This window comes from Chiloscyllium plagiosum, chromosome 2 (genome assembly GCF_004010195.1).
Source record: "Chiloscyllium plagiosum isolate BGI_BamShark_2017 chromosome 2, ASM401019v2, whole genome shotgun sequence".
In the NCBI taxonomy this organism is placed as follows: domain Eukaryota; kingdom Metazoa; phylum Chordata; class Chondrichthyes; order Orectolobiformes; family Hemiscylliidae; genus Chiloscyllium; species Chiloscyllium plagiosum.
In genome coordinates, this window is record NC_057711.1 from 131291970 (window position 1) to 131303917 (window position 11948).

The following is an 11948-nucleotide window of genomic DNA, read 5'->3' on the forward strand; positions in this document are numbered from 1 at the left end:
GAGAGAGTGAGAGTGAGAGTGAGAGAGTGAGAGTGAGAGTGAGAGAGTGAGAGAGAGAGAGTGAGAGAGCTTGTGAGAGTGAGTGAGTGTGAGAGAGTGAGTGTGAGAGTGAGAGAGACAGTGAGTGTGTGTGTGTGTGTGTGTGGGTGTGTGTGTGTGGAAACAAAGCAAAGGGGGATTTCTTATTTTTACCCCGAATGAGATGCTGACATCGCCCTGACAGAACGGAAGGGAGGGCAAACCACACTAAAACAAAACAACAAGTGCTGGAGAAACTCGGAGGGTCTGCCACTTTCTGTGGAGGGAGACCCGGAATTTCGGGTCGAGTGAGCCTTCTGCAGATTTGTTCGAGATTTCCGCAGTTTTATTTAGAGCAAGTCTGGGTTGCAATGGTGACTACGGTATAAGTTGTACGGGTGATTAGGTGGATGCTGACGAACTGAAACAAACAAGCACTTTCGCCAGCAGTTTTTGTTCTTGTTTCTGATTAGTCCGTGGACAGCCCGTGGTTGTGGAATCGGTAACCGGCTCCGGATTAACGCACGGTCAGAAACGTGACAGGTTTCTGAAGGGTTTTTTTGACCCATTACAGCCTGCTTTAGTCAGATCTTCTGATTAGTATATTTAACTTTACGAATTAAAGTTATAATTTAAGAACACAGGTAATAGAAATATTCCGACTTGTTTCAATTAAAATGCGTGAAACAGAAAACATAACGTCCCGAATAAATTAAAACCAAAACTGCAGACGCTGGAAATCTGTAACAGAGCCAGAAACTGCTTGAGAAACTCAGCAGGTCTGCCTGTATGTCCGGAGAGAGAAAAATAGAGTTAATGTTTCGGGTCCAGTGACCCTTTAATGTTTCACTCATTGCATAGAGTCAGTTTTAGACTGAGCTTCCTGCGGAACACACACAAAAAAAATTTCTCACAACAGTTTCCTCAAACAAATTCATTCGGTGTTTTGAACAAGGATAACATGTTCCAGACAGATTAAACCCATCGATAAGTACACGGAGTTCCAAATCGCTACAGTATAAATCCGAATGAGCATCGACATGTGCACACTTCATAACCAGGTCCCGATTCCAAATTCTCCGAGTGTAGATCTGAAGTCCCTCAAAGGGCAAAGATCTGAAGGGAGGACAATTTTCAGTCCGCTGACAATAAGGAGGAATATTTTGCAAATATGACGCGTTTACTCGGTTCAATTCAGATACGATTTGGAGATTGGACTGGAGTGGACAAAGTTAAAAATCACACAGAACCAGGTTATAGTCCAACAGCTAGACTTCCAAATAAACCTATTGGACTATAACCTGGTGTTGTGTGATTTTTAACTCAATTCAGAAACAATTGCAGAAAACAAATCTCTGGTTGGAGCTAAATTATACCCAGGTTTATAACCCCTCAGACAGCTTCCTGTCCGTACAATTCATTGTTTTTATAATTAAGAGCCTGTGAATTGTTTAATCAGTGGACTTCTATGAAGAGACTAACAGTGATGTGTGTTTTCGGGAATTCCTTGAGGCCATTCCTTGAGCAGGTCTTTGTAATGGGGACGGGAATACATGCTGCCCTCCATACCGTGAGTGAACGTTTAAAAAAACCCTACCACGAAGATTTCTTCCGACCTCATTTTCATTTGTAATTTCATTTTTGACTTTGAAAAAAAAAGCATCCGCTGTACGGCAGTGCTGTTTGCGAATATGTGAGACTCGGTGGAGCGGGTGCTGAATGGGCTTTGCGCTGGTTGTTTGAGAGACTCCAAACTCTCCTCGGGCCGAAGGAGCGTTTGGGTTTCCCAGGGTCCACTCGCTCAGGGATCAGTGAGCTGCGGGGAAAACGCGCGACTGGAAATGACCTGAGCAAATCTTAGTCTGCTCAGGGTTAAACACTTGGAGAAACCAATTTGCAAAAAGAAAGGTTTTTAGAAAAAAATGCAGCGTAAACCTTCGGAAACGTTTTACAAGTGGATGTACATTTGATTTTGGATTAGATTGGAATAAAGTGAGTTATTTTATTGGTTTAATTTATTGAGAGATGTGATCAAGGGGATTTAACCATCGTCCCCTCTCTCGTTTCATTCCAAGACAGATAAAGAAAGTTTGGCTGCAGACTTCTGCAATAGTCTGTATCCAACGTTCATTTTAGGAACATTTAATTAACCTGTTCGGAGATATTATTAAAGAAGTAGGTCGGACTTCAACCCATTCCCCTGCGCTAGAGGTGGGGACACTACCACTGCACCACAAGAACCCTCATTTGAGGTTAGTAACGTATTGAGAATATTTCAGCCTGAAGTTGGGAGTTGAACCGGGATTTTTTTTTACCTGCATCTAGTAAATAATCCGACCACATTTAACATCCAAAACTCGGATACTGTGAAACAAACACTTTTTTTAAGTTGGGGTTTTTTTTTAACGAATTTATGTTCGTACAATTACAGGGTAATGGTTGCTAAAATTACACAGTAATGGTTGCTAAAAAGGGAAATGCATGAGTAACTACTAATTTGTCAGGTTGAAAAGAGGTTTTCTGTAAAGACAGCAGGTTCCTATCTGTACAAACATCGAGCAGTGAAATCCGCGGATTTAAAGGCTTTCCATCTCTCAGCATATGAACGTGAGCCAACCTCATACAGACCAGGCAACTAAACCCCGGCACTGAGCGTAATCCCAAAACATTCAGTTAGACCAAACATTGAAGGCAGCACTCAGAAATTAAAATATAAATAAATCTCGTTTTAATATAATCTGGAATTCATTTACAATAACATCTCCTAGGCACACGTTCGAGTGCAGAATATAGCGTGATAACCATTAACCTTCCATAAGCGAGCCGAGCTGATTTAGACAGGGGGTTTTGTAATGGGTGATACCTTCATGGACTGTCTAACAAGGTGCCATTCGGGGCGCGGCACACAGGAATAGCAAGGTCAGTTGTACATTCGCACTGGATACGATCATGACGTTAAATTTAATATTGACCTCAATGCAAAGCTTCCAAAATTAAAGGGACTTTGAAACTAGGCTTTCCTGTAAATGATTCAGGTGGGAACATAACCTGACGGGGGAAGGGGCTGGGTGTGGGGGTTTACTGAACATGTCTATTTGTTAGATTTAATAACAAATTATTAGTAAAGGTAATGATTAAAGATGAAAGAATGCTTACAGTTTAAAGAGCAAACTAGATTATGAATATGGGTTTAAGATCGAATGGTTGTACGAATAGCGACGAACATGAAATAGCCAACAATAGTTCTTGGCGTTTAGGGATTGTATTGAGACCATTTTGCCGAAACTGTAAGCAATGAGGGGTAGAGACAACGAAAAGAAAATGGTGAGTTAACCCAGGTCAGGCAAGCTTCCTGTCAATGTCCCACGCGGGAGAGTTAACTGTGGGCTGTAGCGCTGAGAGAGCACTCTCACTGTCAGAGCTGGTCGCTTTCCAACAAACCATTACACTGTCGCCTTAGCTTTTTCACCTGGATAACTGCTGAGGGAAAGCAGGGAGGTTCCCTCATGTGTCGATAATTTATCCCACACTAAAACAGACTGGCCGACCATTGTCTCATTGCTGCTCTTGCAATGTATGCCGATTTTAAATTTATTTACGTTATGCTTCTCAAAAATATCCGCCTTTACAAAATCCACTTCTGTATGCTGTAAAAATACGGACTCCAACCATTTCCCTTCAATTTAATGGTGGTTATTGGATTGGTTCCATAACACTCAAACACTGACGAAAGCTTTAACAGAAAAATGTATTCTAATGTATCCTAATTCTTTTAACAGATCCATTTTTTTTACAGCGAAACTTTCGCTTTGTGTCGTTTACTGAGTTAAATAGAGTATTACCCAGTCACATTATGTTCTGCATTTGAAAATGGCCTCTTTATGGGACACCTGATTAATTTCTAGTTAAAACAGACACATGGAAGGAGCTAGGTCACTTGTTACTCCTAAATCTATTCTTTTCGCCTTGCAGCTTTCGTGTTGTTTTGTAAAGGACACGTTATGTACATATTAACAAGAAAACCATAACGGGGTAATAAACACGTTACCTTCAGCACTATTCAAAGTGTGTTGGTGTGCCATGTAGACCATAGTTAAACGTTTTAGTGTTTCATCTTTGTTGCTAATACCAAATCATCTTGAATATCGTCATTTCAATATTTTAACTTATTTATCCATTTTGTTACACTAGAGTAGATAAGGGCTGTTGTAAAGTGGAGTTGTTCAGTTGGTGTCGATGGTTTGTTTATTAGTTTAATTAATTAATCCTCCTATTACAAACTGCACTTGTTACTCTCAATATTATAGTGACGATTTTCTTAGTTATGTCATATCACTGTCTCGCGATGGTGATTTCACCTTTTATACGTTCAATGAAACCTACAGTCACCCAATAAGGCCTTGGAAAGGGCTATTTTCGTTATAGTCAAGATGATGCGAAGAGTTAAAAAAGAGTAAGATACTGAGCAATTCTATTGGTCAAACTTCATTTCATTGCAGTGAGAATCTTGCAGATCATTACATATTTAAGACTATTTTTGTTGTTTTCAAAAAAACCTCCTTAGTTTGAAATAAGCGTCCGTTCTTGCGTACACCGAGAATAGAGCTAGCAGCGTTGTCTGTGATTAGTTTGATAAACTTTTTTTTTAATTCACAAAAGAATTATAAAATTAACCATTTGAGTGAAAACTGTCTTTTATTTGTTTGGATTATTAACAAACAGCGTCAGCCGTCGGTGCGGCGATTTGTAACAACGCCGGTTCTTTCGGAGCGGCTCGGGTGGGGTGGGAAACAGGGGTTTGAACTTTACAATTCACTTGTCTCTGAAACCATTGTACCCCAAAGTACAGCAAGGCAGGAAATTTAATACACCACTTTCACAGTCTCTGCATTATAAAGCTGACACTTCACATTAACAGCATTTAGGGACAAAACGGCCTTTAGCTGCACGACTTTAAAGTCTAGACGGTAATTAATGAGCAGCCCGTGTTCTAACAATACATATAAACTTGCATCATACCCAAGGATAGTTTCACGCTCAAACACTTTCTGCTATGTGTTGGGCTCGATATTACTAACTGCGAAGATATTCGTTAATAGCTCAGTGGTCAGGATTGTGTAGGTCCCTCGCAGTGAACCGGGGACACAACATCGAGTGGTTTCCTGATGTAAATGTAATTATAAAGGGAACCACGAACCTGAACAAAGCAAACTGACAATTCTCCATTAAATTATCGCCCAATAACCCAGAGGAAGGAGATACTTTCAGCAATACTATTTAATTCGTTATTTGAACTAGCTGCAAGTTACTTCTTATTCTGCAGCGCTATTTGTCTTAACGTTTAAAGTGTTTATTTATCGAAAGATTTTTAAAGAAAGAGTTGATGATGGTCTGGCTTTAACGGTTGGGGGGTCGGGGGTTATTGATGGCTTCAAAAAGCACTTTATTTTGAAAAGAAACATTGCCTCAATTATAATTGACAGATTTTTAACACCTTAATGTGAAAACAGACATGGCGAATACCACAGTATTGGATTCGAACACATGATTAATAATCCGCTCTAATGCAAGACTCCTAACAAATTACAGCAATCAAACTAAGGCAGATTTAATCGAAATAGGACCATAATAACTTCTGCTAAAAAAAGACGGATCAAACATCATTGAAATGTTACCAAGCAACAGGCGAGTTGTTTGGGAATACAATAAGATCTGTGTTGCTGCAGAGCGGTTTGCTATCCAGTCAGCAGTTCTGTTAACAGTTTCTTCAGGAGAGCTGGGGAAGTCAATCGTTATTAATCAAAAGGGCACTGCCTTTCTGGACTGAATCGTAAATGTTGCCTTTCGCCCTGGAAATCCAAGGTCACTGGGATTATTGTCGCCAAGCGTCCCTTCGTCCAGATTTGGAGACAGTCTCTCTACTCGAGAGATCACCAGAGTAATCCGGTATTCCTCGTTATCTCTCACTTCTGAACATTACAGAGCGCACTCCCCCCACGTCACGCCATAACCCAAACACGGGGCATTTTGTTTCGAAGCATTTTCAACTTTGTCTCGTTCATTTCGCAAAGCGGCCCAGAGGAGCCCAAATCCACTCCCCGTGAAATTTCTGCGCCTGAACTGACTTTTAAAAAGAACCATAAAACTGCGTTGATTGCTTGTTTCCAAACAGTGTAACTCTGCCAAGACATTAATAATAAGATTTAAAATCAACTTGGTGTGATATTACAATTTACAACTTAGCTAAATACACGTGAAGAGTCGAAACGTTAGCTTCCTTTCACTCTCCACAGATGTTGCCAGACTTGCTGAGCTTCTCCAGTAATTTCTGTTCTTGTTTAATATCTAAATGTTACTCTAAGTGCAACTTGTTCCTTTGCAATCGAGTCTATGACACCAGAAACACAAAGATTAAACTGAAATCGTTCTAACACAGTAACCCGATCGGCATCTGAAAGGGGAAAGTACAATCTGCAGCAATCTTTATTCCTAACATTTTTCGTTTCCATTTCAGATTTCTAGTGTTATTCCTGCACTTTACAAGTTATTGGTAAACGTGTCTCGAAATAGATAAGGGTCATAATTTTAAAACTGAATCCATTCTATGATTGAGATAATTGACCAAGTTTCCTACAAAACTATCCAAGCGCATAATGACCAATGATGACAATTCAGGACAGAATTGCAATGGTGAAAAACTCGATAAATATTTTCAATGAAGTTTAATGTGAGTAAAACAAGCAACAGACATGTGACATAATTTCCAATGGGAACCAAGTGCAAGGGTCAGACCAGGCTGTAGAAAGCATGTAATTTCAGACACCCAAGAGCAAAATTATGTTCAATAAGAAAATTAATTCAGAGAAACATCATGAGTCGAGAGAAGAAAAGGTCTCAGTTTCAGTTACAATCCCACAGAGGCAATCAGAGGTGTAAAACCACCGAGAGAAATAAAATTGAAATGAATATGCGAGCTTTGCTCCTGCTGCTTTGACGCCGGTGGAAGTGTACATTCCAGTAACTTTCATCACTTAATTGAATACACAGTTCAGCAAACTCCCTTCTCTACAGCAAGAAAACCCCTTTGATTTTGTAATGGGTGGTTATTTTTTAACATAAGGATCATTTGCAATGAGTTTAAGCAGTGGCACACAATATTCCCCCTATTACATTTTAAAACATGCTCCCACATAAACATGTTAACATTTGATTATGCACATAAAATCGATCACTGTATTTTCCAGGAGTATCTATTATCGATAATCACAAGAACCTCTCAGATAACTAAAACTTGAACTGGATCATATGGAAACAGGATTAATGAAACTCTCATTTGTTAACTTGACAAAAAAGCAATTTAAATGTTTCCAAATGTAATATATTCCCTATCAACTGCTCCTTTCATAATCCCACGTTAAGCAATATAACTATTCACTTTAAACCTTTTATTCTATTCTAAGACTATGAGAAGAAGATTTGAGAAGATGCCAGGGCAGAAGTAAGCATTTTCCAATCAATTGCATAGAGCGTAGAACAGTACAGCACAGGAATGGAGCCTATGGCCCGTGATGTTGTACCGAACATGACACGAAATTAAACCAATCCCCTTGGTCCACATCCTTCAATTTCTTGCATAGTTATTCGTTTATCCAAAAGTTCCTTAAATGCCTCTATCCTATCTGCCTCCACCACCAGCCCTGGCAGACTCCTACCACTCTCTGTGTAAAACAAAACTTGTCCCTTGCATCTCCTTTGAACCTCTCCCCCTCATCTTAAATACATTATTAATATATATCAAAAGATAACTTTTTAATTACTGTTAATTTTATTAACTGGTCAAGAAATATTAACTTCAAGTAATTATTCTAATGTTAAATGCTATTTTAGGTTCTAGTATTGCTCCTAATGGTCCTTAATAAGTGACACAAACAAAAACCGAAATTGTTGGAGAAACTCACTCGGTCTGGTAGCATCTGGGAAGAGAGAAACAGAGTTAATGCTTTAAATCCAGTGACCCTTCTTCAGAACATAAATGACAAATAGGTGTTTTATATCATTCTTACTTAACATATAATTGGATCATCCTAATGCCTATAGCTCATTATGATGATAATCATTATTCCATTCAATCAAAACCAATAGTTTGTAAGTTTCATAATAAAATTAATTCTGGAACATGGTACCTTAAAATCTCAGAATTCTACATATCAAGGTGCTATTTAACAGATGGCACAAGCTGATGGTTTGGTTTCAATATATTAGTGAGCGTCCCAAGACATTTCATTTCATAAGTTAAAGGTACATTGTTTATAAATAGACTATGCTCATTTCTAAATGTAACCACTTTTGTTTCGCACCTAGTAAAGGTATTGATAGTCTCCTCACTCCCAATAATGTATCTTCATTTTCTGTCATATAACACTCTTTCTGTCTTCCACAATAGTATTTGCCCTTCATAAGGTTATTTCTGTGTATTTTGCTCAATAACTTCTTTCCTTTTTTTTCTATCCATTCAAACAAAATTTCACTCCCTTTTCTCTAATGGAACATTACTTTGCCTCAAATTCCTCTAAGTCAGATATTCTAGAAAATCTCTCTTTCACTACTTTCTATCCATTGGCATCTGGTTATTTATTTCGTAGAATCCAGACAGTGTGGAAACAGGCCATTCAGCCCAACAAGTCCACAATGACCCTCCAAAGAGAATCCCACACCAACCTATCCCTCTACCCTGTAACCCTACATTTCCCATGAACGCACCTAACCTACAGCACATTTGGAAGTTTCAATCTACCGCTATAACATTAATACAAAATCAATGGAATCTCCAGGGAAATAGCATTAGCAGCCAAAAATGCAACTTCACCAGAGAGCCTGGAATACCTCTGATAAACCTGTGATGGGAAATCAGGAGAATCCAACAGAAATTCAATTATATTAAATAGTGCACTTTGATCAAAAACACATTTTTAATAAATAAATACACATTGGAAAGGACAAGGGAATCTTGGAAAAAATTTGGGAATGCTCACACTATCAATGCCTGATCAGCATGAGACTTAAACTTAATAAACAAACAGGGAACTGGGATTTATGGCTGGAATGTTGCCTCACTCTGGAGGTTGACCGAAGGTTGTGAAATCCATTTTCAGATGATACTTGATGCAATGTATTTAATTGTAGGCTCTAAATGAAAACGGATTTGAGTGCCAATGATGATGCAGCGCAGTAGCAAATTTAAGTGTAAAGAAAATGACCAGTAAGGTCAAATTATCAAAATCTACTCTATAAAGTCCAGAAGGAAAATTGTTACTAAAGCACCACCCTGATGCAAACAAAATATTAACAGACAATAGACAATAGACAATAGGTGCAGGAGTAGGCCATTCTGCCCTTTGAGCCTGCACCACCATTCAATATGATCATGGCTGATCATCCTTAATCAGTATCCTGTTCCTGCCTTATCTCCATAACCCTTGATTCCACTATCTTTGAGAGCTCTATCCAACTCTTTCTTAAATGAATCCAGAGACTGGGCCTCCACTGCCCTCTGGGGCAGAGCATTCCACACAGCCACCACTCTCTGGGTGAAGAAGTTTCTCCCCATCTCTGTCCTAAATGGTCTACCCCGTATTTTTAAGCTGTGTCCTCTGGATCGGCACTCACCCATCAGCGGAAAAATGTTTCCTGCCTCCAGAGTGTCCAATCCTTTAATAAGGATTTAATAATCAAACCCAATGAAGCAAAGGGAGGGAGAGATGCTGAAGAAGCTGGAGGAAAAGGAATAGCAAGCTTGGGGGAAGGAGTCATAGGGTTGAGAATGTTCAAGAGATAGGGAATAGCAAAAGAAGATTTAACCTGAATAAGAATTTTCTGTTTAAGTGTTAGGTTTGCTGATTAATGCAATTCAGCAACAATTGAAGTGATCTGCAAGACGGATTTTGTTTGAGATAGGATTTAGACAACAGAGGAGTACTTTGCCCCCAATACCATGCACCCTAATTTTGCTCACTAACGTCCTATGTGGGACTTTATCAAAAGGTTTCTGAAAGTCCAGGTACACTACATCTACTGGATCTCCCTCATCCATCTTCAGAGTTACATCCTCAAAAAATTCCAGAAGATTAGTCAAGCATGATTTCCCCTTCATAACTCCATGCTGACTCTAACCTACCCTGTTACTACAATCCAGATGTGTTGTAATTTCATCCTTTATAATAGACTCCAGCATCTTTTTCACCACTGAGGTCAGACTAACTGGTCTATAATTTCCTGTAAAATAATCACCAATGCATCCACGATTTCTCGAGCCACCTCCTTCAGTACCCTGGGATGTAGACCATCAGGCCCCAGGGACTTATCAACCTTCAGACCTAACAGTCTCTCCAACACAATTCCTGGCAAATATAAATTCCCATCAGTTCAGATCCTTCAGCCACTGTTACCGCAAGGAGATTGCTTGTGTCTTCCCCAATGAACACAGATCTGAAATACCAATTCAATTCTTCTGCCATTTCTTTGTTCCCCGTAATATATTCCCCTGTTTCTGTCTTCAAGGGCCCAATTTTAGTCTTAACCATTTCTTTGCCTTTCACATACCTAAAAAAGTTTTTACTATCCTCCTTTATATTATTGGCCAGTTTACCTTTGTACCTCATTTTTTCTCTGCGTATTTCCTTCTTAGTAATCCTCTGTTGTTCTTTAAAAACTTCTCAGTCCTCTGTTTTCCCACTTATCTTTGCTATGTTATACTTTTTCTCTTTTAACTTTATACGTTTCTTAACTTACCTTGTCAGCCACAGCCACCCATGCCTCCTCCTAGGATCGTTCTTCCTTTTTGGAATGAACTGATCTTGCAACTTCTGCATTATACACAGAAATATCCACCATTGTTCCTCCACAGTCATCCCTGCTAAGGTATTGCACATTGAACTTTGGCCAGTTCCTCCCTCATAGCTCCATAGTTCTCTTTATTCAATTGAAATATTGTCACTTCCGACTGTACCCTCTCCCTCTCAAATTGCAGATTGAAGCTTATTGTATTGTGGTCACTACTTCCCAATGGTTCCTTCACTTCGAGGTCCCTAATCTTCGTTGCACAATACCAGATCCAGAATTGCCGTCTCCCTGGTAGGCTCCAGCACCAGCTGTTCTAAGAATCCATCTCTGAGGCACTCCACAAAGTCTCTTTCTTGAGGTCCAATACCATCCTGATTCTCCCAGTCTACCTGCATTTTGAAATCCCCCATAACAACTGTAGTAACATCTTTGCGACAGGCCAATTTCAGCTCCTGATTCAACTTACATCCGACATCCAGACTACTGTTTGGGGACCTGTAGATGACTCACAAGAGGATCTTTTTACCCTTAGTATTTCTCAGCTCTATCCACACTGACTCTACATCCCCTGACTCTAGGTCCCCCTGCGCAAGGGACTGAATATCATCCTTTACCAACATGGCCACCCCAACCCCCCCTGTCTGTCAGTCTGTCCTTACGATAGCATGTGTAGCCTTGAATATTCATTTCCCAGGCCCTGTCCACTTGAAGCCACGTCTCAGTTATCCCCACAATATCGTATCTGCCAATTTCCAAATGGGCCTCAAGCTCATCCATCTTATTTCTAATGCTTCATGCATTCATGTATAGTATTTTTAATTTGTTACTGCCCTCACCCTTCCCATCAACTCCTATTTTACTCAACCTTACAGCATGATCCCGTTTTGAGTTTTCTGCCTCATTGATACAGTTGTTTTTCTTGACTTCCCTTGTTCTAACTTTCCCTTCAATTTCCTCCTTAAACATCCAGTTTGTCCCCTCCCCCCCACTATTTAGTTTAAACGTAGCTGTGTTGCAGAAGAAAACCTGCCTGCCAGAATGCTGGTCCCTAACCTATTAAGGTGCAAACCGTCTCTCTTGTATAATTTATG

General features: G+C 39.6%; 1 protein-coding gene across 1 annotated transcript in view; it reads left to right on the top strand.

The window, feature by feature from the left end:
• The window catches only part of dmrt3a (doublesex and mab-3 related transcription factor 3a), a 22593-nt gene that overhangs the window by 821 nt on the left and 9824 nt on the right, over positions 1 to 11948 (top strand). The gene's annotated exons all lie outside the window — the stretch shown is intronic.